At 43.4% G+C, this 22,915-nt stretch overlaps 1 long non-coding RNA gene across 1 annotated transcript; it reads left to right on the top strand.

Moving 5' to 3' along the window:
• The first annotated feature begins 309 nt into the window (after positions 1–309).
• On the top strand, positions 310–11,820 carry LOC121639531. The gene is made up of 3 exons (XR_006010183.1): positions 310–483; positions 1,243–1,249; positions 11,810–11,820. It is a non-coding gene; the product is annotated as an uncharacterized LOC121639531 (long non-coding RNA).
• Positions 11,821–22,915: the final 11,095 nt, after the last annotated feature.

Genomic DNA, 22,915 nt, shown 5'->3' with positions numbered 1-22,915 from the left:
CAATAATCATGTAATGCTATACAAGGACAGTCTCTCCTTAGCAAAATCTGCTTATTACTCTGGTGTCATTCAGTCCAATCAACACAACTCCAGAACTCTCTCCTCACCAATATTACAAAGCCGCCTGACTTTCTTCCCCACCACATGCAATCCACTGACTTCTGTAACTCACTCATGTCTTTCTTTGTCTCCAAAATCTCCGACATTCACCAACATCTGGCCTTGTGGGGAGCTGCAGTCTCTGGAGTGGACTTCACCGCCCCCTACTCATCCCCCATAACCACACTCTCCAGTTTTATTCTCCCCTCCGTCCAAGCCATCTCTGAATCTATGCTCAAATCCAAACCCTCTACCTGTCAGCTCGATCCAATCCCTACAGCTCTTGTCAAAACCTGCCTCTCCCCACTTGCTCCCCTCATCACCAACATCATTCACTCCTCCCTAATCTCTGGAACCGTCCCTCTTGCACTTAAAACCGCTACAGTCACACCTATCTTGAAAAAACCTGGCTTGGACCCCACTAATTTCAATAACCTTCGTCCGATTTCCAATTTACCCTTCATTTCCAAAATCCTCGAAAAGTCTGTTGCTTCTCAACTTCATAACCATCTTATCACCAACAATATTTATGAGCAGTTTCAATCCGGTTTCCTTCTCCTTCACAGTACCGAAACAGCACTCCTCAAAATCACCAACGACCTTCTCATAGCTTCAGATTCAGGTTTACTATCCATTCTCATCCTTCTTGACCTCACCGCAGCATTCGACACCATCTCTCACAGCATTCTCCTTGACAGACTATCATCCATCGGCATCACTCACACCCCCCTCGCCTGGTTCACTTCTTACCTTTCTGGCCGCACACAATTCATTCGACTAAAATCCCATGAATCAAACTCTTTTCCTGTCTCTGCTGGTGTGCCCCAGGGCTAAGTCCTGGGGCCCCTCCTTTTCATTATCTATATTCTTCCACTTGGTTACATCCTTCGCAGACACAATATCAATTTTCATTGTTCCGTGGACGACACCCAGCTCTACCTCTCTACCAAACCATCCTCTTCACTTCCACCAACCTCCCTTACCACCTGTTTACAAGAAATTCATTCTTGGTTTTCATCCAACTTCCTCAAACTCAACAGTTCTAAAACAGAAGTGCTCTTGGTAGGCATGCCCCACACTCTCTCCAAATCTAATAGTTATCCAATTTCCATAAACAATTCAACTGTCCTTCCCTCCCCTCAGGTAAAGAGTCTGGGTGTCGTCCTCGACAGCACACTCTCTTTTCACTCCCACATTAACAGTGTCACCCGGTCTGCATATTTTCACTTAAGAAACATTTCTCGTCTCCGTCCCTCTCTCACCCCCCACACCACTGCCATCCTCGTCCACAGTCTTGTTACTTCCCGGATTGACTACTGCAACTCTCTTCTTTTTGGTCTCCCCAATAAATCCCTCCAGAAACTGCAGCTCCTCCAAAACTCTGCAGCACACATCATTACACGGACCCCATCTACTCACCACATCACCCCCATCTTACAACAACTTCACTGGCTCCCAAGTAAAACAAAGAATTAACTTTAAAATTCTCCTCATTACATTCAAAGCACTCCACAATCTGGCCCCTCCATATATATCTGATCTCCTGCACATTGCCACTCCGATCCGTTCACTTCGCTCATCCACTTCTCTCCAGCTTCTTGTCCCCCCTGCCCGTCTCGCCACCATGGGGAGCCGAGCATTCAGCTGCTCTGCTCCCCATCTCTGGAACTCTCTTCCCCCTGACATCCGTACCATACACTCTCTTCCTCTCTTCAAATCACAACTCAAAACACCTTTGTTCAGACAGTCCTATGCCATCTAGTCATTCTCCATCTTTCTGTTGTCCTCCGTTCTGTTTAGTTTTGCAATTATTGTTTTTAACTGTTTGAATGTTTGCTTTGTACATAGTGGTTTTTAAACTATTTTAATGTTCCTTTGTACAGTGTCCTTGGGTGTTTTGAAAGGCGCTTTTAAATAAAATGTATTATTATTATTTCTTGTGTGCGTTGGAGGGTGTCCCTCATCCATCTCACTGTCTTCACTTTGGACAGAGTCAGTCAAGTCTAAGATATATCTGGCAAAAAAAATTTAAGCATTAAGTATTTTTAATATTTAGAATGCTAAACAGCTAATTTTCTGTAGTTGCTATGTTAAAAATGTATTATGATGCATGATAGAATGTATGCTATGTATTTGAAGTCAGGAATACTTAAAAGATTAATTACTTTTACAATACAATATAAACAACAAAATACCTTCAGTTTCAATCTCTTCAAGCGTTTTCCCTTTAAGATCTGCAAATGTCCCCTTTTCCATGGCATGAAGCAGATTTGACATTTTTGCAAGCTGGGTTGTAGCCTCTGAAAGTCTGTAATACTCTCTGTGGACACGGATATCGTGCCCCAGAAAGTCAGCAACCTGGTCCAGTTCATGATTTTTCAGGTTCAAAACCTGGGACAAGGTTGCAACATTTTTGTGTAGCTGCGTGGACCTAAGGAGGTCAGGTCTTTGTGCGCCACACTCATTTGCATAAGTCCTCAGACAGTCCTGACCTCTATAAGGAGTCAAACAGTTCGGTCTTGTGAAGAGGAAAGGGTTTTCTTCTAGGACTCCACACTCTAGTCTTCTGCTTATGAGATGTGTCAAGGATTCAACCATGTCTGGTGATAACAAGACAGCAACTTTCCGGCCCCTTTTACCTTTAATTTCCACACGACTGAAATGTGAGCACAGTTTTTGTTCAAACTTTGTTAGTTCAACAGCACCATCTTAATGTAAGGCAGCTGTGTCCCTCTGAAGAAAGCCTTCCAATGTCATTTTTGAAACCTCTCCTCCTCCTCGTCGATTGAACAAAATGATCTTAGCCAGAGTTGTTCTGCTCAGATCCCAATAGGCTTGTTTTCTTTTAATTTCTGCGATACAGAATTTGCTGTCTTCTCAAGATGCTGGTGAAGATGCTGCACATCCTCAGTGATAGGGAGTGTGGATGGCTTATTGAAGTGCTTGTCACTCAAGGTGGTTAAAGCTGCATTGGAGTGTTACGACCCTCTTTCTAAATCTAGGGCGTTCAGGTCACTAACAAAAACAAGGCCGGTCAGAACGTAAATATAAAACGATAATTTTATAAACAAGTCCAGGTTCTAATCAATACAACAAATAACAATCAACAAATGTTGTCCTAATCTAGGTTATATATTGACCGGTAACAAATAAAAGAAATCTAATAAACAAAAGGTGTCCTTAACTTACGGTTTTAACAGTTAACAATTACCTTTAACAATTACAGAAAGGAAGCTTAACCAAAATTTTCCAAACAAACTTAAAGTTTAAAGATACACCTCAAAAGCTACTCACAAAAGAGGTGAGAGCATCTCTACTCAATACCAACTCAAAAGGCACAATCGTGCACACAATGAAAAGGACAGGAATTCAGCTCACAAACCACATAGGTATTCTAACACACAAAGTCCAGCATCTACTCTCAAAACCCAGCTTGGCAAACTGTGGGCCTGATGGAACACAGCTGCCCCGATTGCAGGTGCTTCCTTCCTTTTGAAGTCCCTGGTGACTGTTCAGATTGGCTGTAGAAGAGGAAGGCGGGAACAGCGTCAGCTGGCAGTGTAGATGGAGCCTACAGGAGACAAATTCGGACCATTTTGATGCGTAAAGTGTTCTGAAAGTCTGGGTTGACACTGCGCAAAAACCTCCTGAATCCAGAAATATCTTTGCCCAGATACCCTCAGACATGCCTCATGCATGGTGATATCTGTTGTGTATACTCTCCGGCCATGACAATTTCAGATTTCATGTCCGGAGCATATCAACTACGGACGAGGGACCACTTTGATACTGACAGAATCTGTAGTTCAGATTTGCCCCAGATATTGGATACTAGCCAAGGCCCATATCCGGAGAGTATCAATACACTAGAGATATCCTGACAGGATATTTCAAGATTCTACTAAAGTCAAATCTGGTGATTTCTAATGTCAGTATATTAGTCATATCTGCAGTCAGGATTCAGTATATGTGGCCTTTAACTATATCTGAAGTCCGAACACAAGTGATATCTGTTGTCTGAAAATTTCAAGATATTGTTCATGAGTACACTGGTATTTATTCATGCAGGATACTGAATAATCTGTTATAATAAAAAAATATCAGGCCATCACCAGTTTTGACTGTAAAAGTATTTTAAAAATGAAGCAAAAAATGACCTACTAATTCACTCCATAAACATTTTAATACAAAACATGCATTCACAGGAAAAATGAATAAATAAACATTGTACCTATTCACAGCAAATAATTTAATTCAAAATAATTTATTCACCCAAATAGAACACAAAATGCAACAGAGTAAGTCTCCTCTAAGAGTCTACTTCAGTCTTCTTCTGCCATATAGCAACTTTTCCCAGGAGGTGGTTCGCCTTTTGTGAAGCCAGCACAGTGTCTTGCACATGTTGACCTTGGTTTGGTTCCCTTCTTCCCGCTCTCATTCAAGGCCTTTTGGCATGTGCTTATGACCCTGGTGAGCAGGGCCACTTTGATGGGGTGAAATTATAGCTTGTTTTTTCATCATTGCTTTCCTTGTCACTGCCAAAGTTTGCATTCACTCCTTTTAAATATGCAAGGTTTCTTGGTCAAGGACCTCCTCTCCAATTCTCATCCGTTTTTTTAATAGCTGTGGGACAGCAAGAAAAGACATGTTAACTGTAGCTATAGCTAAAATATCTAATATAAAAAAGACTTGTTTTTATTTCATTTGAAAAACTAAACTTGAAGGTAAAGTGTATAACTTCCAGTTATCTGAATAGATATTGTAGATAAGAGGTCAGATGGTATGTAGAGATCAGGTATTCTTCAAGAATATGTGACTGACAGATGGGGAAAAAAAAGGAAATGGTTTCCTTGTTGGTGTAGAAAGTTGGTGTAAGTAATATAGCTTGATCTATGACAAGATGGTATATTTGAAATATGGATAATATCCATTAACCATACACACACCACAACTTACTGAATAAATTAATGCTATATATCATGTACAAAATCATATAACAAAAAGTAATTAATGAACTGGAATACAAGGCTTTCATTAGTGAAGATTCTTATACATTATTAATTTTACAAACATAAACAGTGAAGAACAAATTATAGGGTGTTCTTTGAGTCTGGTGTTTTGTAACCTGTTATATATACACTGTGCCAAATAAAGAAGAATATATAGGTATAACGTAACATGAGTAGCCTGTGGTAATGGTAACCACAACAACGAGTGGTGAATGATACTGCATTTAATTAAGTTACCCGGAAAAAAATCCCCAAATTATCATCTCTGCGTGATATAGCAATAGTTTTACCTCAAAATATCCGCTCGAGTCACCGTTCCTAACTCCAAGTGTTCAGAAAATTGCTGGAACTGGACAGAGAAGTCTGGTCTTCGCGCAGTCTGTGGCGTCCTTGCTTCTTGCTGGAGGGTGTTTGCATACCACAACCGTAGTCCCATGTATCCACTGTTGTGTTTTCAATGTTTTCGTTTTTAAAGATTTGTCGTTTTTGATTTCTTCTGTGGCTGGTTGTTGCTGCCATTATTTTTAAACAGTCCGGTCATGTTACTTGGCAGCCAATGGATGTGTGCAACAGTTGTGCGCCAATGACACAACCAATCACAGTTCTCTTTACTGGTGCTTTCAAAACACATCACAAGCTTAGCTGTCATTGTGTTGGAGAGAAAACCCCAATGCTAGGAAAATAACACCAAGAGGGAAATTCTTTTGGGATGCTGGTTTTGGAAATATAAATTGGCATTAAAAGTGGCTTGTTCCTTTTAAATTCTGTATCTCAAACAAAATCAGAGAATTACACTTAAAGACAGTACATAACATTTACCCATCTAACACAATATTTCTGAGCCGTCACCAACCCTAGAAAGTACCCACCCTCCCACACCCCTAACGGGGAATGAGAGGATGGGGACGGCGGCAGACCCACGGCCCACCACCCCCAGTTGATGATGAGGATGAGGGGCTCCCGTATGCTCTGTTTGCTGCACGTCAAGCCACGCAGGAATCCTTAGGATTTAGCCCTGCGGAACTCATATTCGGTCATAAACTTCGGGGACCTTTAAAAATACTGAAGGAAGGGTTGCTGACTGAACCGAGGTCTCCGACGAGAAACGTACTGGACTTCGTTTCCTGATTTCGAGAAAGATTGCTACGTGCATGAAAGATTGCCGCAGATAATCTAAAAGTTTCACAAGCTAAGATAAAGCGCAACTTTGATAAAAAGGCGGTGGAGAGAGAGTTTCAGGTGGGAGACCAGGTTTTAGCGCTGTTACCCTTAAACAGTACAGCCTTGTCCGCACGTTTTGCGGGTCCATATACGGTTCAGGCCCGCCTTAGTGATACTGACTATGTGATAGCTACGCCGGAAAGAAAGCGGAAAACCCGGGTATGCCATATCAATATGCTGAAAGCGTATGTGACCCGTGATGCCGCTCCGCCTCCATGACAGTATGAAATGGCTCTAGTAGTAGCAGACGCTGTGGTGTCGGAACCGGGTCTGTCCACCCACATAGAAACTCTCATGAAACCACGACTGCCGAACTCACAAATGTTGAAAGCGTTACCAAATAACCTACAGCATTTAGAGACCACTCAGCGGGAGGACATTCTATCCTTGGTATCCCAGAACCTCTGTTTATTCAATGACGTTCCGACCCAAACCCATGTTCTCAAGCACGACATTAATGTTGAGGATGCGCGTCCTATCAAGCAACACCCGTATAGAACGAATCCCACCAAGAGAGCCTTGATGAAAAGTGAGGCTCAGTATTTACTTGAAAACGGATTAGCGACAAGCAGCCGTAGTGCGTGGAGTTCACCCTGCCTGGTGGAAATAAAACCGGATGGAACTCCCAGATTAATCACCGATTATAGAAAGGTAAATGCTAGAACTGTCCCCGATGCGTACCCCCTGCCGCGTGTGGATGATTGTGTAGACGCGGTTGGTACTGCAAAGTACGTGAGTAAACTAGATTTATTGAAAGGGTATTGGCAGATACCCCTTACAGATAGGGCAGCAGAAAGTTCTGCTTTTGTGACCCCTGATCACTTCCTTCAGTACACTGTCATGGCTTTTGGGATGTGTAATGCCCCGGCCACCTTTCAACGCTTGGTGGACATGTTGTTCCGAGACATCCCGAACTGTAGCGCTTATTTGGATGACGTTGTAATCCACACCGACTCTTGGCATAAGCACTTAGATGTGTTGAAGCGGGTTTTTGCAGTGTTAGCCGAAGCCAACCTGACATTGAATCTGGCTAAATGTGAGTTTGGTAAAGCTACTGTTGTCTATTTAGGAAGAGTGGTGGGGAATGGGGTCGTGCGCCCGATCGTTGCCAAAGTAACGGCGATGAATGAGTTTCCTGTCCCTCAGACCCGCAAAGCTATGCATCGGTTTCTGGGGCTTACGGGATACTATCGGTCATTTTGTAAAAACTATGCAACCATAGTGCATCCGTTAACATCGCTGATAAGTCCCAAGACCAAGTATCAGTGGACTCCTGAATGCCAGCACGCCTTTGAAAGTGTAAAAGCGCTGTTGGTACATGCCCCCGTGTTGAGCACTCCAGATTTATATAAACCGTTCAAACTGGAGATCGATGCCAGCGCTGTAGGAGCAGGTGCCGTGCTCCTACAGGCTGGGCAGGACGGGATTGATCACCCCGTCTGCTATTATTCGAAGAAGTTCAACAGGCACCAACTCCGCTATTCCACCATCGAGAAGGAGGCCCTGTCCCTGGTTTTGGCTCTGCAGCACTTCGAGGCATACGTGGGATCTTCCCCTGTGCCTATTCAGGTATTCACCGATCATAATCCTTTTGTTTGTGTTTTATTTGACTATTTGTTTCCTTTGCTTTAGTCGACACCTGGGTAATCCTTATTTGTTTCTGGAACCCGAATTTGTTTTATGTGTATGACAAATAAATTGTATTATTTTCATTTTATCTAGTGGTCGACTCGCTCTGTGTTCCGTCCCCCTCCCCTAGACTAGTGAGGACGTAACACACACACACAAACATACCCCTACACCCACACAAACATCCCAAGTATAGACACACACACACAACATACAAGCATCCCTGTCTCACACCCCAGCACCTCCCCCTATACACCCCTCCTGCCCCCGGGCCATACCCTGGGTCCCAGGGCATCAACCAGACACCAGGGCATGCACCAACCCACACCACGGCAGCACATCCGGGCAGGCCCAGACCCCCGGCACATACGGACCCCACCACCCCGGAGGGAGGAGGACCACCCCCGGGCACCAGAGCCCAGAACACCTGCCCAGCCTGCCCTGGAATAGCCCGGCCGCCCGGCCCAGGACCGATGCCCACCAACCCAGGCGTCACCAGTGGCCTCACCTCCCGCCACGAAGCGACTTCAACCACTGGCCCCCACAGCCCTCAACAGGGCCAGACCCTGAGCCACCGCAGAGCAGCCCTGCCCCGCACCACGAGAAACCACAAAGAACCCACAACCACCAGTCGCTCCCGACCATTTCCCAACCCCCACAGCAACGAGGTCACAGTCCTCCACCTACACTAAGTGATGGAACTAAGCACAGGGGACCAGAGGGAATGAGATTCAGCTAAATAGTTCTTTGAGGAGGCAGACATTGTCTCACTACTGATGTGGTCAACTAAGAGATTCCTAAACTGCTGAATACACAGATTATTTTTATTTTTCCAGTTCACAAGGATAGTTTTCTTTGCGATGCATAATGCTGTGCGTATCACGTGTGCAGAGTTAATTGCCATATTAACGTCACCCAAGTCACCTAGTAGACATAGTGCGGGGTTTGCAGGAATATTACATTTAAACCATGTTGACATGTCTTCACATACCTGAAGCCAGAACCTGCGGACAGGTGTGCAGGACCACAAGGCATGGAGATAGTTGTCAGGTGTGTTTTCATTGCAGTGTGTGCAGATGTTTGATTGTGACAGACCCATCCTGAACATCCTTTGTCCTGTATAATAAGTTCTATGCAGAATTTTGAATTGTATTAGTTGCATATTGAATTTTTAGTCATTTTAATGGTGTTTAAACATATTTGTGACCATTTATCTTTATTAAAGTTACTGGATAAGTCACCCTCCCATTTTGAAGTTGGAAGACAGATTAAGTCTTCTAGTTTGGATAATAGTCTATATGTTTTTGATAATAGCTTTGGGGCATTGAGATTCTTGAATTCTGCCACCCAAATAGATAGCTGTAAGTTTAATTGATTAATGGTATATTTTTTACATATAATAGATTTAAGCTGGTGATATTCTAAAAAAATTTTGCTACTGATTCCATATTGTGAAGTGAGAATATTAAATGACAAGAAGTTTCCATTTTCTATTATATGTTCTAACTGTTTTATTCCTTTATTTTTCCATTGGGTAAAATTGATAAGCTTTTTGTTTTGCAGGATGTCAGGGTTGTTCCAGAGGGGTGTAAACTGACGTGGAAAAAGTGAGGATTTGGTTATTTTTAGAAAATCCCACCAAGCCACTAAAGAGGACCTGATATTAATGCTTTTAAAACACTTATCAAATCAAATCAAATTAAACTTTATTTATATAGCACCTTTCATACAGAAAACTAGCAACTCAAGGTGCTTTACAGAGAGTAAAATCCCCCAGAACCCCAACCCAAGAGCAGCAAGCCCACCCCCCACCCTTCCCATCAAACACACATACAACACAGAGTGTAAAAGCAAGTTAAAAGGACCAAGGAAACGCTGTCATAAATTCTGGGGTCTAGTGGTGTGGGGAAAACTGAAATAAAACACTGTAAAACCAAATCTAAAACAATCTAAAAACCAACCCTGGGTAAAAAAGTAATATTGCCCATAAAGACCCATAAAATAAGAGAACCCGTGAAATAAGAGAATACAAAATGATAAAACAAATACATAAATGATAAATAAATAGAAGCTGAATACAGCCTGTGTGTTAAGAATAAATAAATGAATAAATACAATAGTAGTAATAAAAGTAATGATTAAAATGCTAAACTAAAAAGGTGGGTCTTGAGTCTGTTTTTAAAAATATCCACACTAGGTGCTCCTCTCACGTCCTCAGGCAGGCTGTTCCACATACGAGGGCCATAGAAATAAAAGGAGGACTCGCCGTGGGTTTTTGTTTTTACTCTGGGAACAGTTAAAAGGCCAGTACCAGAGGACCTGAGGGGTCTAGTGGGCTCATAAGATAAAAGCAAATCAGATAAATAAGGTGGGCTAAGACCATTAACAGACTTAAAAACCAATAAAAGAATCTTAAAATCAATTCTGAAGCTGACGGGGAGCCAGTGCAGAGACTTTAAAATTGGTGTAATGTGGGCCCTCATTCTGGTCTTTGCCATCAGACGTGCAGCTGCGTTCTGTATTGCAGTAATCTAATCTTGATGTAATAAAAGCATGAATCAGTGTCTCTGCACTGGCTAGAGAGAGAAACGGCCTGATGCGGGAGATGTTCTTTAGATGATAAAAAGCACTCTTAGTTATGTTTTTAATATGCGGCTCAAAACTGAGCTCTGCATCTAAAATCACTCCCAGGTTTTTTACTTGATTAAAATGGTTGAGTGCTACTGTTTTCAGTTTGGCCTCCAGTTTCTCTCTCTCAGCTTCAGGTCCAATCATTAAAACTTCTGTTTTGTCCTGGTTGAGCTGCAGGAAGTTTTCTGCCATCCACCCTCTGATATCTAAAATACAATCTAACAAGGCATCAATGGGCCCGTGCTCATCAGGAGTCACGGCAACATAACTGTGTGTCATCAGCATAGCTGTGGAAATTTATGCCGTGTCTCCTGATGACATCACCAAGAGGAAGCATGTAAAGATTAAAAAGGGTGGGGCCTAAAACCGAGCCTTGGGGTACACCACAGGTCAGTCTATAGCTCTTGGACGAGGATTTCTTCATGCTAACAAAGAACTCTGTTAGATAGGATTTAAACCAGTGTGGTCAACTGTGTCAAAGGCTGCGCTGAGGTCAAGCAACACTAAGACAGAGAGTTTTTCATGTCAGTATTGAGCCTGAGGTCACTCACAACCTTGACCAGTGCCGTCTCAGTACTATGATTGGTCCTAAAACCTGACTGAAACTTCTCAAATTTATTGTGTGAGATTAAAAAATAATTTAACTTATAAAAAACAGATTTCTCTAAAATTTTGCTTAAAAACGACAGGTTGGATACTGGTCTGTAGTTGTTGAGGACTGAGGCATCTAAATTGCTCTTCTTCAGAACAGGGGTCACCACGGCTGTCTTTAGGGAGGAAGGGAAGACGCCCGTCTGGAGAGAGCAATTCACAATGCTCAGTAAATCCTCCTAACAAGAACAATAGACAGTTTTTAAAAAGGCAGTATGGATGGGATCTAAGTATGACAGTCTCCGGTTAACTTATGGCACAGCAGTTTATTTGTCATTTACGCTGCTTGTGCTTGGAAAAGTTATCCTAAAGGGATTGGCATAATCCTGTGCTGTTGTGCAGCTTCATTGACGGGTCTGACGGGTCTAGTTTATTATTTTATTTTATTATTATTATTGAAGTCAAGTCGGCGTGAGGCGTGAGTGAGCTACATGCTAAGCTACATGTGCCAAACAAGATGGATTCAAACCTGCCCCTCAATATCTCCATTGAACTACAGAGAGCCAACAAGAAAATCCACCACCTCACCGCAGATATCCGCCGGCTATCAACTGAACTAAAAAACAAAGATGACCTTCTCACCCGCTTCAAAAATGTTGCCCACGAACAGTCACAACAGATCATGTCACTTACCTTGGCCCTCCAGGATACAGCAGTTTGGGATCCCGACACGGTACAAACATCCTCTTCCACACCGAAGCACCAGTGGTCCGAGGTCGTAGTCCGTCGTGGTGGGAAAAAGACCCGCAATGACTCCAAAGATCTTCAGCCTCCATTAAGCCTCCATAACCGCTTTGAAGCCCTGGCGCATCCATCTGATCATCCTACAGCCGGCCCAGGTCTCTTCGAGCTAGCTGCGAGGGGAGATGAGCTGGCTTCCCCCGCGGATGGATCGGTGACCGGGCTGGCCGCGGCACCTGACGTGGAGGCGGTGAGCCGCCACTCGACTGGGCTGTCGTCTGGAGAGGTACAGGGCAGGCTGACCGGAGGCTTTGGCGGTCGAGGGTCGGGGCAGGTGCCTTCGACCTCAGCGTCGCGGCGGAGACTCCTCAAAGAGGCAGTTCGCCGACGTTCAGGGTCGGCGCAGGACTCCGGGTCGTCCCGGTCTGGTGCCGTTGCTGCTGGCTTCATCCTGAATGAGCGAGAGTTTCCACCACTGGGTGTTCAGCCACCAAATACCCCGCAATCCTTCTCCTCTGCCGCGGGCGAAGGGGTGGCGTCCTCCTCCTTGGATCCCCTTCACCACCGGACGGCCCGGCGTTCATGCACACCTCCTCTCTTTCCCCCTACGACCCTCATAATCGGGGACTCTGTGGTAAGACATGTCCGTTTCTTTAATGCGACCACAAAATGCATGCCGGGTGCCACCGTACCGGTAATCATGAGTGAGCTCCCCGGTCTGCTGCAGTCTCTTCCAGACTCAGTGAAGCGGGTGGTTGTGCACGTCGGGACCAACGACACCACCCACCGTCAATCGGAGTCAACTAAGAACAATTTTAGGGATCTTTTTAACATTTTAAAAAGCAGCGGCAAGTCTGTTTTTATTAGCGGCCCGCTTCCCACTCTGAATCGCGGCGCAGAGCGTTTTAGCAGACTACTCGGACTGAACACTTGGCTCCAGCATACTTGCAAAGCTTTGAACATTGATTTTATCGACAATTTTAACGTGTTCTGGAACCGTTCCACTTATTACACATCGGACGGTCTGCATCCGAATAGATTAGGTTCCCGTATTCTAGCATTCAATTTACAGTACACATTGCAATCAGATGCACACTGACTGTTTACATCTGACGTCCCCACGTTCATTTCTTCCTCTGTACAACCACAACCAGTATCCGATTACCCCGTGCTCACTAGCCCCCCCATCCGATCCCTACAGCTTGATCCACCATCCAATCAACAACCGCCATCATTAGATCCGGACAAAACAGACAATTGTTACATTCTTTCATCTATCCCAGTCATATCCACGAATAGAAACACATACAGACAGACGAAAAGAACAAACCGCACTCTTAAACCAGTCAACATCACTGTAAACAAACTCAGAAATAAAGCTTGCCCTACATCTCTGAGCATGGCTCTTTTAAACGTAAGATCTTTAGTAAATAAGTCTTTTATTATCAATGATTTAGTTTTAGACTTCAAGCTTGACTGTATGTTTTTAACTGAAACTTGGCTGGGTGCAGATGCGACTGCTGTCCTTGCTGAGGCCTCACCGCCTAATTTTAACTTTGCTTTTTCAACAAGACATGGTAAAAGGGGAGGTGGCACTGCATCAATAACATCAAAAGCTCTTGCCACCAAACCTGTTTTATTTAATCACTATGACACTTTTGAATACCATGCAATCATTCTTAGCAGTCCTCCCATCCTGATTATAACCATTTATAGACCACCCAAGAAATGCTCAGCTTTTATTAGAGAATTTTCTGATTTTTTATCTATTATCTATAATTCTTATAGTATGATTGTTTTAACTGGTGATTTTAACTTACACATAGACAACCCCTCAGATCCTGTGGCAGCTGAGTTTTTAAGTGTTCTTAGTTACATGGGTTTTATTCAACACGTGGGGCAGCCGAGTCACAACGGGGGGCACGCCCTAGACCTCGTCATCACGTATGGCCTGTCTGCTGGTGTGTCCTCCGTTGTCGACTTGGCTGTTTCTGACCACTACTGTGTGTTTTTTAACGTCACCAGTTTTATCCAGCGGGGTGCCTCGGTGAGGACGGTGAGGAAACGTCATCTGACCCCTGAAGTGGCTGCAAACTTTCTCCAGGTGTTAGAGAAATGTCCTCCTGCTGTTTTAACTGCCTCCTGTGATTTTATTGTTGAAAATTTTAACAGTAGACTTCAGTCAGCCCTCAACATTCTTGCCCCACAAAAAACTACATCCATTTATACTAAACCTATAGCCCCATGGAGGAATGAGGAACTGAAGAAAATTAAGAGGAAATGCAGGATGGCTGAGAGGAGATGGAGAAAAAACAAAATAACAATAAATTATCAAATTTACAAAGATCAACAAAAAATATACAATAACGCCCTTAGGAATGCACGAGATAATTACTTTTCAAAAATAATCAGTAACCATAAAAACAACCCCAAAATCCTCTTTTCAACAATAGATAATATCTTAAATCCAGATTCCATTATATCCAATTTTAACCCAACACATGCTCTATGCGAGGAGTTTGCAGACCACTTCGTGGGTAAGGTAGACACTATAAGACGTGATATTTTATCCTTTCAAAATAACATTATTTTAAATACATCTGAGTGTCTGCCTTTACCGGAGGAAACACTGGACAGTTTTGCCCTGGTTAACGCTGTGACACTTGATAAGGTTTTCTCCTCAGTGAGGCCTACCACATGTCTTTTGGACCCAATCCCAACTTCGTTTTTTAAGTCATTTTATGCATCTTTTAGAGACGAGCTTTTAAACATTATGAACTGCTCTCTTCAGACGGGGGTCTTCCCTGCTGCCTTTAAAGGAGCTGTGGTGAGGCCCCTGCTGAAGAAGGGCGGTTTGGATTTTAATGACCTTAATAACTTTAGACCAGTGTCCAACTTACCATTTTTAAGTAAAATTTTAGAGAAACTAGTTTTTATTCAGCTCGCTGATTTTTTAAACACACAGAATGTCCTTGAGAAATTTCAGTCTGGGTTTAGGGTGAACCACAGCACAGAGACGGCCCTTTCTAAGATTTTAAATGATCTTAGATTAAATTATGACTTAGGGAAGACAACAGTGTTGGTTCTCCTGGATCTAAGTGCTGCTTTTGATACCGTTGACCACACTATTCTTTTATCTGGATTAAAGCAGCTCGGCCTCTCTGGTACAGTTCACAAGTGGTTCACCTCATACCTCACAGACAGGACATTTATGGTAAGCATGGACACCTACTCCTCTAGGGTCCGGGAGATCACATGTGGTGTGCCCCAGGGTTCGGTTTTGGGCCCAGTGCTTTTTAATCTATACATGCTCCCTCTTGGCGGGGTCATCAGGAGACATGGGGTCAACTTTCATAGCTATGCTGATGACACCCAGCTGTACATCTCCGTGTCTCCTGATGACTCAAGGCCAATGGATGCTCTTTTTAACTGTATTTTGGACATCAAATCCTGGATGGCAGAAAACTTTCTCCAGCTTAACCAGGCCAAAACTGAGTTTTTAGTCATCGGTCCTGAGGCCCAGAGAGAGAAACTTTTACCTAAACTACAATCATTGTCTTTTAATCCATCTTCACAAGTAAAAAACTTGGGCGTGATTTTTGACTCTGAGCTGACTTTTATTCCCCATATTAAGAATATTACCAAAATAGGTTTTTATCATTTAAAAAACATTGCCAGAGTGCGCCCAATTCTCTCCCGGGCCAACACAGAGACGCTTATGCATGCTTTTATCACAAGTCGTATTGACTATTGTAATGCCCTGCTTTCTGGTCTTCCCCAAAAAACCATCTCAGGTTTACAACTTCTTCAGAATTCAGCAGCACGTGTCCTGACAAAGACCAGAAGGCGGGCCCATATTACACCCATTTTACGATCACTGCATTGGCTCCCTGTGTGCTTCAGGATCGATTTTAAGGTCATTTTATTAGTTTTTAAATGTCTTAATGGTCTTGGACCTTCTTATCTCTCAGATCTGCTTTTACCCTATGAACCCTCGCGATCCCTGCGGTCCTCCGGCAGTAGACTTTTAGTCATTCCTAGGGTCAGGACACACACCCACGGGGAGGCGTCGTTCCAGTGGCGCGGCCCTCACCTGTGGAACAGTCTGCCGGAGGACCTCAGGGTTGCAGAGAACATTCATGTTTTTAAGACTCGGTTGAAGACCCATCTATTCAGCTTAGCTTTTAGTTGATATTCAGTTATTTAAGTATTAATTAGCTTCGTAATATTTGGTTTTATTACTTCTGACGTTTTATACACTGAATGCTCTTTTACTGCCTTTTATTGTTTCTGGATCCTTCCAGTGTTTCCTCTACGGGGGTCCGTCTGTACTGGGGGTGGTGTCCGGCTGTGGCTGATCGGTGCGGTGGGACGTACGTCTTGGCGGTGGGGGCTGGTGTCTCAGCCAGGTCTCCCCGGGCCGCCGTGCTCCTGTGTCCCTGCAGTTGCAGAAACTTGGCAGAATACTGTCCCACCCTTGGTGCAGATGGATCCCCTACTGATGAGGTTTCCTCATTTGTCCATCTGCACCTGGCATCATGTACTTTGAATTATTCTAGGCTGAAGGAGTGTGTGTGCCTGTATGGGGGTTGGGGGGTGAGGGTGATTGGACGGGAATGTTTTTAAATGTAAGGCGCTTTGAGCCACAATCCTGTACGAAAGGCGCTTTATAAATAAAGTTTTGATTGATTGATTGATTAAAAAACAAGTTGCAGATCTTAACTGTGAAACAACATCCCTAAGCATTGCAGCATCAACCAGGGCAAAACTCTCCAGTGTGTCCTCACAAGTAAACAAAGTCCCAGACTGTTTAAAATCTACAATGTGATGTTGACACAGGTCAGATCTGATTTTCTCTATTTTATCTGTGACGTGGGCTGCAAACTCCTCACACATGGCATCAGTGGGTGTATCAGCAGGATTGTTAAAAACAGGGTTAATTAGGCGGTTGATTGTGGAGAAGATAACACGTGGTTTGTTTGTATTGTCAGTTATGAGTTTGGAGAAGTGGGCTTGTCTTGATATTCAGCTTTGTTGTAAATACATAAGTGTTCATGTAGAATTTGATAATTTATTGTTAGTTTGTTTTTTCGCCACCTCCGCTCTGCTATTCTGCAGTTCCTTTTTTAACTTTTTGATATCTTCAGTTTTCCAGGGAGGAGTTGGTTTTGTTGTTACTTTCTTCAGTTTTAGTGGGGCCACTTCGTCCAGGGTAGCGCGTAATTTACTGTTAAAATGGTCAACAATAAAATCACAGGATGAGGGTGAAATAAAAGTTGGGGCGCTGTGAAGTTGATCAGTAAAGTTTGCAGCCACTTCAGCATTAAGACAGCGTTTCCTAATGGTCTGTTCAGGGATAGCTTGTTTCATAAAACCTTCAACCTTAAAAAAGACACAGAAATGGTCAGAAATACCTAAATCAACAACTGATGTTATGCTGGTAGATAGTCCATAAGTAATAACAAGGTCTAATATGTGGCCCTTGTTGTGCGTAGGTACTCTGACATGCTGGGTGAAATTCATACAGTCTAAAAGTTTTAAAAAGCCATGGGGGAAAGAGTCTGACTGATTATCTATGTGCAAATTAAAATCACCTAAAATAACAATCCTCTCATACTGGTTGTGAATGATTGAAAGCAGCTCTGAAAAGTCTGTTATGAATGATGGGCACCTTCCAGGAGGTCTATATACCGTTACTCCAAGGACAGGTGGGCTGCTAATAACAGTGGTGTGATATTCAAAAGAGGAGTATTCTTCAAACGAAATGTCTTTAAAACCAATGGAAGATGACAGGATAGAGGCTGTCCCACCACCCTTTCTGCCTTTCCTGGCCGTATGTGTGAACATGTAGTTATGTGGTGATGCTTCAATTAGGGTGATGGGGGCATCTGTGCTGAGCCATGTCTCTGTTAAAAACATACAGTCAATGCTGTTGTCTAAAATCAGGTCATTTATAAGAAAGGACTTTTTTAAAAGTGATCTGACGTTCAGTAGGGCCATATTCAGGGGACCAGGATGAGTGTCCTTAGAAACTGGGTGTGTGTTGGGTGGCCTGTTGAGTGTCTGTATTGACGTGAGGTTAGCAGGGTTTCTGTGGGACTTTTTACTGAGTATCTGTGTTCTGTTCGTGATTATGGACTGTATGGGGAGAGACACAGGTGTGGGTGGTGATGCCAGGTGGTACTGATAGGGGGCACTGGCAGGGGATACAGTGCTCAATGGTGCAGGTAGTGTGTTGTGGTTGGTAATTATTATGGGATGCGTTTGTGGTGTGTCAGGCATACAGGGGGCGCTAAAGGGGCAGTGGAGTGTTATGGTTTCAGGCAATTAAGAAGCATGTGCTGAGGGGGTGTGTGGTGTAAATAGTCAATCACGTGGGAAAACCTGCATGGCGTGTTGCAGATTAGCCGCTAACAAACGGCTACCAAGCTTGTTGGGATGCAGACCGTCTGAGGGAAATAAAGATGAACGCCCCCAGAACAGATTAAAACTATCAATAAAACACATGTTAAGAGATCTGCACGTGGACTGGAGCCATGTATTAAGTGACAAGATTCTGCTGAACCTGCCACTGCCCCAGTGAAGAGTTGGGATAGGGCCAGAGACAAACACGGATAATCCGTGGGAACGAAGGAGAGAAAAAAGTTCACGGAAATCCTTCTTAGTTATTTCGGATTGCTGGTGTGTGGTGTCATTCGTACCAACATGGACAACTACCCTATGGATTGTGGCCGGGACAGAGTTGAGGAGAGATGGGAGTTGCTTCAGTAATATTTGTACTGTGGCTCCAGGAACACAGTGAGTGACTGCATTAAAAAAGCGAATGTTTCTAATGATGGAGTCACCAACTATAAGTGTGGACGGGACAAAGAGTGGATGCAGCAGGGAGGGAGAGTGTGGTGGTACATCGGTGCTGGATGGACTGCCATGTTGTTGTTGGCCCGGGCAGTTGTCAGGCTGAGGCGGATTATCTGACGGAGCAAGAACAGCCACGGGACCTGGTGGCTCGGTCACTGGAGGTGTCCGAGCGGGGAGGCCACTGGACCGCCTCAGAACAGCTTCCTTGAGAAACCTCCTCCGAGCAGAAGACTTAGCAAGGCGGCATTGGGATTCTCTGGTGAATTTTGCAGACTGGAGCGACTCTGATGGCGGCGGAGAAGAGTTAGAGTTAGATGAAAAGGGGAGTCATGATCAGAGGAAGAATTACAGTCAGATAAAAAAGAAGAGTTACAGTCAGATGAAAAAGAAGAGTTACAGCCAGAGTAAAAAGCAGAGTTAGAATTAGATGAAAAGGGGAGTAATGTTGAGATAAAGAGACACAGTCAGATGAAAAAGAAGAGTTAGAGAGAGTGAAAAGCAGAGTTAGAGTTAGAAGAAAAGGGGAGTAATATTGAGATAAAGAAACACAGATGAAAAAGAAGAGTCACAGTCAGATGAAAAAGAAGAGTTACAGTGAGAGTAAAAAGCAGAGTTAGACTTAGATGAAAAGGGGAGCAATATTGAGATAAAGAGACACAATCAGATGAAAAAGAAGAGTTACAGTGAGAGTAAAAAGCAGAGTCAGAGTTAGATGAAAAGGGGAGTTACAGTCAGAGTAAAAGGTAGTTGGAGTTAGATGAAAAGGGGAGTTACAGTCAGAGAAAAAACAATAGTTGGAGTTAGATGAACAGGGGAGTCAGAGTTAGAGTTAGATGAAAAGGGGAGTAACATTGAGATAAAGAGACACAGTCAGATGAAATAGAAGACTTAGAGTTAGATGAAAAGGGGAGTTACGGTCAGAGTAAAAATTAGTTGGAGTTAGATGAAAAGGGGAGTAATATTCAAATAAAGAGTCACAGTCAGATGAAAAAGAAGAGCTACAGTCAGAGTAAAAAGCAGAGTTAGAGTTAGATGAAAAGGGGAGTTACAGTCAGAGTAAAAGTAGTTAGAGTTAGATGAAAAGGGGAGTTACAGTCAGAGTAAAAAGTAGTTGGAGTTAGATGAAAAGGGCAGTTACGGTCAGAGTAAAAAGTAGTTAGAGTTAGATGAACAGGGGAGTAATATTGAGATAAATAGACACAGTCAGATGAAAAAGAAGATTTACAGTCAGATGAAAAAGAATAGTTACAGTGAGGGGAAAAAGAATAGTTACAGTGAGGGGAAAAAGCAGAGTTAGAGTTAGATGAAAAGGGGAGTAACATTGTTTAGTCAAACTTGTGTAGGGAAAATTGATCATCAGAGCGAGCGGGGAGAAAGCTCATCTGTGACGTCATGTAGCCACAGCTGGGACTAACAGCTGATCAGTGGAGAAGCGCTAATGTCGGGAGGAGACTCCGCCAGACATTTCTGTCGCATTGTTGGCGAAATCGGGGAAAACTAAGACACATCCGTAAGAGACTGGAGAGGCAGCTGGTAAGAGAATAAATTCTTTGTGATTGATCGCTGATCTGCCAGTTGACGGACTGATTTAACGTAGCGATTAATCCAGCGCTGTGACGAGGATGACGGCTCTCTGCCACTGTGAACTTTTTGAATGACAGAGCTTCCTGTGCTGGACTTATGAGGAGGATTAAGTGGTGTTAATGTATAAGCAAATACTATTCTTGTGCTAAATTGTGCTTTTAAATTTGATAGAAATATTGACATCACTTGGGTTTAAAAAAAAAAAAAAAAAAATGTAGTAGTTGGAAAATCAATATTTACTGTGCATATAGAAATCATGGAATGCATTTATTATTATTTTTTTTTCTTTTGTGTTATTGAACCATAAGTTATGTGTATTCCTTTTGTTTCATTTGAAGGTTTTTCACCTTGATAAAAGACCAAAAAGGATGGCAAAAAAAACATATTCCATAACTGTTCTTCCTACTAAAGTCTAAATAAAGAAAAGAAGGAAAGAAAGAGGAAAAGGAATAATTGACTGCTGCTTGGTTATTTGAGTGAAGTCCGGTGTAGAGCTCCAGGTGGATGTCATTCCTTATCAAGTTGGGGAAAATTGGAACAATAATAAAGCAACTTGACAGTGAAAAACCAAGGTCCAGACACTGGAAACTGTGGAAAGTAAAGACAAGATAGCAGTTACCTTGTGAGCTCTGGGAAATCAGCAGGCTGAAGGAAATGGCGGAAGGAGCTGACCTGAGGTCTTTTGAGCACCTTAAAATGGAGAGGACGACAGCCAAAAGAACATTCTCACGTCTAGCAAATAGCATCATTCGGACACATTAAGAAATGTCCGAGGATGACCTCAGTGAAAGTTTTAAAAGGCTCATAAAGGCAGAGAGAGTCATGGAGATAAATGATGAAATGGAAGCTGGGCTCACTGCAGATAAAGAGGCAAAGCTGGATGCGGATGATGTGGCTGTGCTGACCGAGCAACAGAAAGCTGACCTAAGCAAGACTGCAAACGAGTGTGAATTAAAGCTAAAGGAAGTGAGGAAGTTAATTCAGGAGACACTTTGGTCTAACTTCGGAGCCGTTGAACTGTTAACTGCGCTGCGAGCAGCAGAGAGAGAGTGCCAACGTGTCACTGAGGTGAAACCCAGTGGGAATCTGGAAGTTTATGAGTTTATACTGAACCATCTACAACAACTGGCAACGACAGTAAGGGAGGCGTACAGTCGATGGAAGCGATGGGTCCCACCGGCTGAGCGGAAAGCTACACAAGGTCGTATAGAAGAGCTGGATCTCACCATTCCTGCTTTGGTGTCCAGAAAGGCCATCTTTATCCAAGAGAAGTTGGAAAAAGAAACCGAAAGATCAGCATCGGCAGCTGGACTAGATTATTCAGTGCCAGCTATTAGGTTGAAGCCAACATCCTTGCCCCGGTTTACTGGTGTTAAACGAGACTTTCATAGATGGAGGAAAGATTGGGAGGCATTGCAGAGGCAAGGTGAGCCGACCGGCTCAAAAGAGGTGAAGAAAATTCAGCTGTTGGACAGTTTGGATGATAAGACCTGCGGCTCACTGCTTATAATACAGCAGACGATATCTTCCGTGTCCTGGAGAACCGCTATGGGAACCGAGCCTCCATCGCCATTGAAATTGTAGAAGAATTACAGAAAATGCCAGTGGTGAAAAGTCATCAACCACGGAGAATTGTGGAGCTTATACAGTCTGTTGAGAAGGCGCTTCAAGATCTGAGTGACCTCGGGGACACTGGAGCCATAAAAAATCCATTGGTTATAAAGTCAATCGAAAGTAAGCTTCCAGAGTCTCTTAAGAAGGAGTGGCTGGTCTATGTGGCTGATGGACGGAACGCTGTAGCCTCACATAACAGATTTGATAGCCTGCTAAAATTCCTCAAAGAGCAAGAAAGTATATATGAACAGCTTAAGCAACTGAGAGATGACGAGTTTCGCAGAAATGAGTCCAGGGCGGAGCCAAGGCATGCTAGAACCAAAGCCGCCAAGTCGGAGAATGACCAAAGAGGATGTGTAGTCTGTGGTGATGAGAAACACAGGAAGAAACTGTTTTTCTGCAAGCAGTTTAAAACCTTAAGGTTAGCAGACAAAAAGACTGCAGTTAAGAAGCTGGGAGCATGTGAGAAGTGTCTTGAGGTCCATGACATGATGGCATATTGCAAGCCCACTTACTTATGTAAACATCAAGACTGTGGAGATGAGCATATTCAGGAACATCATTACTGTCTATGTCCAAATGCTGAAAGAAAGAAAAGCAAAGCAGTACAGAGGCTGAGCAGACATGGCCTGGGGGAAAAAGAAAGTTGGAGAAATTACACAGATGAACAAGAAAAATTCCTAAATAAACTTCCTCCAGAGCTGGCAAAGCAATGCCGGGACGCTTTCTCAAACACTGCAGCAAAGACACTTAAAACATTAAAAGACCAGTCGGGCCTCCTGACGGAAAGTGGTCTGCAGGAACTGCCAGTGATCATGATGCTACTGGAGGTCACTGCTAATGCTGGTCAGCGAATTGGCACCCTGATTGATTTGGCCTCAGACACAAATTATATAACCCACTCGGCTGCAAAGAGACTGAACCTCAAGAGTGAGGAC

The sequence above is a fragment of the Melanotaenia boesemani genome, chromosome 1, assembly GCF_017639745.1.
Source record: "Melanotaenia boesemani isolate fMelBoe1 chromosome 1, fMelBoe1.pri, whole genome shotgun sequence".
Classification (NCBI taxonomy): domain Eukaryota; kingdom Metazoa; phylum Chordata; class Actinopteri; order Atheriniformes; family Melanotaeniidae; genus Melanotaenia; species Melanotaenia boesemani.
This window is presented reverse-complemented; position numbering and strand designations above follow the sequence as displayed.